Source organism: Theobroma cacao, chromosome 1, assembly GCF_000208745.1.
Source record: "Theobroma cacao cultivar B97-61/B2 chromosome 1, Criollo_cocoa_genome_V2, whole genome shotgun sequence".
NCBI classification, from domain to species: domain Eukaryota; kingdom Viridiplantae; phylum Streptophyta; class Magnoliopsida; order Malvales; family Malvaceae; genus Theobroma; species Theobroma cacao.
Window position 1 is genome coordinate 29,620,752 of NC_030850.1, and position 6,000 is coordinate 29,626,751.

Below are 6,000 nucleotides of genomic sequence, written 5' to 3' on the forward strand. Positions count from 1 at the left end.
GAACAATTAGCAGTTGTGGGTCCCATTTGCTGCTGATTATCCTAAACCAGTGAACCATATAATTATAACAAAAAAATAAATAATAAAAACAACAATTAAAACCTAACCTGTTATGAAATAAATTTTAAAAGAACAAATAAAGATAACTTGAAAAAATAATTAAAGAGAAGAAAGAAAATGTTTAGAGGGAGAAAAGAGATCTTATTGAAATGTATATATTTACAAATGAAGTGAAGAGACCTATTTATAGGCTAACAACCCCTTGAATCATAGTCTTAATCTAATTCTATCTAAGAGTTCAAATCATATTACATTTCTTGTATCTTGCCTTTTAGGCTGTTTGATTTGGTATGCACTTCTTGAGTTATAATATAATGGATATTCACATATTTATTCGTAACACTCTCCATTGAATGTCTATTGTATTAAGAATATGTCGCATTAAAACCTTATTAGAAAAAAAACTCATGAAAAAAAAAAATCCTAGTGAAGCAAAAAAAGTACATAATTCTTTTCAAGAATACGCTTTTGAAATACTGCCTCATTAAAAACCTTATCAAGAAAAACCCAGTGAGAAAAATCTTGATGAAGGAAAAGAGTACAGTGCGTATTTTACTCCCCCTGATGACTACATTATAGAGATCTTTAAAATAATGCATTCCAACTTTTCAAATGTTGCAATAAGAAGGGCTTTTGTGAACAAATTTGCTAGATTGTCACTTGACTGAATTTGTTAAACACTAATTTCACCATTTTCTTGGAGATCATTAGTGAAGTATTTTGACGAACTATGTGTTTTGTTCGATCGTCTTTAATATATCCTTTCTTTAGCTGTACTATACAAATAGTATTATCCTCATATAACGTTGTTAGAATTTTCTTCTTGGTTGATAAACCACACGTTTCTCGAATATGTTGAGTTACAGATCTTAATCAGACATATTCACGACTTGCCTCATGAATTACTAAAATTTCTGCATGGTTAGAAGAAATAGCAACTGTAGTTTGCTTTATAGAACACCATGAAATAGCTGTAACTCCATATGTAAATAAGTAACCTGTCTAGGATCAAGCTTTATATGGATATGATAAATATTCTGCATCTGCATAACTAATTAAATTTTATTTTGATGCATTTGAATAATATAAGCCTATATCCATTGTTCCTCGGAGATATCGAAGTATATGTTTAATTCCATTCCAATATCTTCGAGTTGGAAAAGAACTATGTTTGCTAATAAATTCACCGCAATTGATATATCAAGTCATATATTGCTAGCAAAATACATTAGTACTCCAATTGCAATAAGACACAGTACTTCAAGACCAAAAAATTCTTCATTATCCTCACGAGGTCAAAAAAAGTCTTTTTTTCACATCTCATAACCTTACAACCATTGGCGAACTCAATGGATATGCTTTCTCCATATAAAATCGTTTTAGCACTTTTTGCTATAAAATTAGATTAATGGACAAATATTCCATTTGTCAAGTGTTTAATCTAAAGACTTAAACAAAACTTTGTTTTTCCAAAATCTTTCATCTCAAATTCTCTCTTTAAGTAATCCACGGCTTTGGATAACTCTTCAAGAGTTTTAATAATATTCAAGTCATCAATATCAATAGCAATTATAATAAATTCATATCTAAACCCTTTTATAAAATACATGGGCATATAAGATTATTTCTACAGCCTTTTTCTAAACAACTATGCACTAAGACGATTATACCACATGTGTCTGGATTGCTTTAATCCATATAAAGATTTATTTAATTTAATCGAGTAAATTTCTCGAGAGTTCAAATTTGGTGCTTCAGGCAACTTAAATCCTTCAAGGCTTTTCATATAGATATCAATATCAAATGAGCCATATAAATAAGCTGTAACTACATTCATTAGATGCATTTTAATTTTCTCATATATTGTCAAACTAGTTAATATAGAATTATAATTGTATCCACCACAGAGAATATCTCTTCATCTTCAATACTAGATCTTTAGAGAAAACCTTATGCGACAAGCCATGTTTTATATCTCACAATCTCATCTTTCTCATTTTGTTTCTGCACAAACACTCATTTATATCCCACTGGTTTTACACCATTTGGCATACGGACTACAGGTCCAAAAACTTCACGTTTTGCAATTAAATTGAATTCCACTTTGATTGCGTCTTTCCACATTGGCCAATCATTTATATGTCTACATTCTTCAATAAATATAAGTTCAAGATCCTCATTTTTCTTTCATAATATTGAACTTTATATTATATACAAAACATCGTCGACATTTATTTACTAGTTCCATTTTGTCCCATCATGACTAATTTATTGAGATCTCTTTATTTGCATTGATTTTAGGTACCTGAATTTCTTTTAAAATGTTTATCAATTATGTTAGGAGTCTCTTCTAGAGTTTCTACTTTCTTTTTCTGACTATCTTAAATATTTGCTCATTTTTTTCGAGGACTTTATCTTTGGAACCTATTGATCTCAACGCTTCTGGCGTGCCTTGTCATACAAGGACATTAATGTTAATAGGAGCATTTGCAGTTGATATATGAGATATGGTTATTCCCTTTAGGTTAGTAAATACATCTAGCAACTGATTTACTATTAAAGTAATTTGGATAAAAACAAAGTTATGTAAAAATTATACAAATAACTCCAACTACGTGTTAAGTGTTGGTGTATTTTCAAAATCAAAGATTATATCACATCATGAAAAGTTATCTTAGCTAAAAGGTTATGTCACATAAAGTGATATAGTGTGTCTATTGGATTATAGGTAGGTTTTTATGTGAATAGTTATATCTCTTGGTAAAATGACATCTAAAAGTCATGAGACATATTGAAAAGATACCATAGCTCAAAAGTTAAATATGAAAAGTTATTGTTTCAAATCATAACTCACAGGTTATGATCTATGGAATGAATAGTTATCTTTTCATAAGATGATTATTGAAGTAATACCTTTATCCAAAAGTTGTGTCTGGCAAAATATAAAGATACCTTTTAGACAAAAATGTGTCTTAATGAAAGAGTTGTGTCCTTGAAAAAGAGACACTTACAAGCTTATATAAAGGGCTAGTTGCCAACCATTTTGATACATCAAATCAAACACAAAGCAAGTGTAGAAATATCAAGAGCAAGAAAAGTGTTGTGTCCTTTTAACATAAACACTTAAGTTCACATCATCTACAAAAGCTTCCAAATTCCTTACAATCAACTTACTGCAAAATGTAGGCTCTAAGGCCAAACAACTTTGCAAACCCTCGAGTGTATCTAGCGGTCTACTCTTGTAAAGTCTAATATGAAGTTAGACGTTGGCTTCATTGTATCCCTAAGGCTATTCACATTATTCCCCTTTACATATCGAGTGGTGAGGGTGAAATAAGTCTTAAAGATAACGTCTATTGAAAGGCTTACCTTGAAGTCAATTTTGTCGATTCCTTGAATTCCACCGAAACCCTATTTGCACCAACAATTTTAAGATTTATTTTCATGGTGTTGGAATTCAATGGTTTCACTTAAAGAGATGCCTACCAATATTGTCAAATTAGATCGCTTTGATGGAGGAGACTTTATTTGATGGCAGAAAAAAAATGTGCTTTTTCCTCATGACTCTTAAAGTCACTTATGTTTTAGATACACCACGACCAAACGAAGAAGATGGTGAATAATCCACGGATAGAACTCGTTTGAGGCAAAAATGGGATAATGATGACTACATATGCATGGGACACATTCTTAATAAAATATCGGATGCATTGTTCGATGCGTACCAAAGTGAAGCTAGTGCAAAACAACTTTGGGACAAATTGGAAGCAAGATACATGGTTGAAGATGTAAGCAGCAAAAAATTTCTGGTTAGTCATTTCAATAACTACAAAATGGTTGATAATCGTTCTGTTATGGAGCAATTGCATGAACTTGAACGCATTCTAAATAGCTTTAAGCAATATGATCTTAAAATGGATGAAGCTATTGTAATATCTTCAATAATTGATAAGCTTTCCCTTCATGGAAAGACACTAAGAAAACTCTAAAACATAAAAAAGAAAATATGTCTCTCGAGGACCTTGGTAATCATCTTCGAATAGAAAAAGATTATCGCAAACAAGAAGAAGTCAAGCAAGATGAAAAAGAAAAAGATTCTAATGAAAAGAATCTTGAGACTTCAAAGGTCCATATGATGGAATACAAACCATTAAACAAGCTGGTCAAAAGAAAACATTTCGTGGGTATGAATGGCAAAAGTCATAAGTTCAAAAGGAACAAAAAGGGGTCATGTTTCCATTGTAACAAATATGGACACTTTAAGGCGAAATGTGAACTTTTGAAAAACAAGACATAAGGTGTGTACAGCAACAGATTTGTGGCTGTGGTTTCTAAGGTCAATCTTCTCTAAGATGATGGAGCATGGTGGATTGACATTGGTGCAACTAATCATGTATGCAACAACAAGAGCTTCTTCAAGACTTTGGAAGTAGTTAATGATGGAAACATGCTATACATGGGAAATTCCTTCACTACACAAGTGAAAGGAAAAGGCACCGCGGAACTTATGCTTATTTCTAGAAAGATACTTATACTAAACAATATCTATTATATACCGGAAGTAAGAAAGAATCTTGTGTCAAGTGGCTTGTTGAATAAGTATGGTTTCAAATTAGTATTTGAAGCAAATAAGTTCATCTTTACCAAAGGTGGACATTATGTGGGAAGTTAATATTTTTGTAAAAACATGTTCAAACTCAATATTAATAAGAATATTACTAGTTCTATTTATCTTGATGCTTTGTTTAATGTTCATGATGATAAATCAATTTTGTCTAAACTATGGCATAATAGATTAGGTCATGTTCATTATAAAAGAATGCATGATATGGCTAAGTTAGAGTTAACACCTAACATTGATGTAAATAATGATATGTGTAAGACATGCTTGGTTACTAAACTCACAAGAAGCTTATTTCTTAAGGTAGAAAAAACACCAAATTACTTGCATTAATACATTCTGATGTTTGTAATATGCATAGTACTCCTTCTATCGGTAGAAAGAAATACTTCGTAACATTTATAAATGACTTCTCTAGATATTGCTATGTTTACTTATTGCACACTAAAGATGAAGCAATGGAGAAATTTAGAATCTATAGAAAAGAAATTGAATTGTATTGTGAATTGCTTATCAAATGTTTACGAAGTGATAGAGGAGGTGAATATTATGATCCTAAGTATTTCGAGTCCACGGGTATTATTCATGAGATTACCACTCCATACACACCAAAATAAAATGGTGTAGCGGAACGTAAGAATCGTGTTCTTACGAAAATGGTCAATGCTTTGCTTTCTAATTCAGATTTGGGAAAAAGATTTTGGGGAGAAGCCTTATTAACAGCTTGCCATATACTAAATAGAATCCTAAACAAAAAGGAGTAAGACTACTCTTTATGAGCTATGGAAAGGAAGAAAGCTAAATCTTAATTGTAGACACCTAAAATAAACAAATAATTTTAAATTATAATAAAAGGAAATAAAATAATAGTAATAAAAAAAAAGAAGAAGGAATGGCTGGGCGTACGCCCAACCATCCCTTCCCCAACCACCACACATGATGGGGTTCTGGCCACCAACTCCCTGGTGCAAGAACCCCATTACCGGGTTGTCCAAAAAATTGGACAACCCAGCCTTTTAAGGACCACCTGCAAAACAAAAAAAGGGGATCAAAAAAAATCTTCCAGAAGCTACCTAGCCACAAGCAGGAAAAAGAAAAACACAAAAAAAAAATAAGAGAAAAGAAAAAAAGAAGAAGAGAGAGAGAGAAGAGGAGAAGAGTGCGATGCCCCGACAAAGATAAAGAAGAGAAAGAGAAGGAGAAAGAAGAGAAAGAGAAGAAGGGGGGAGCGGCTAGGAGAGAAAGAAAGAAAGAAAGAGAAAGAAAGAAGAAAGAGAAAAGAAAAAGAAAGAGAGAAGAAAAGGGGAGCGGCTGGGAGA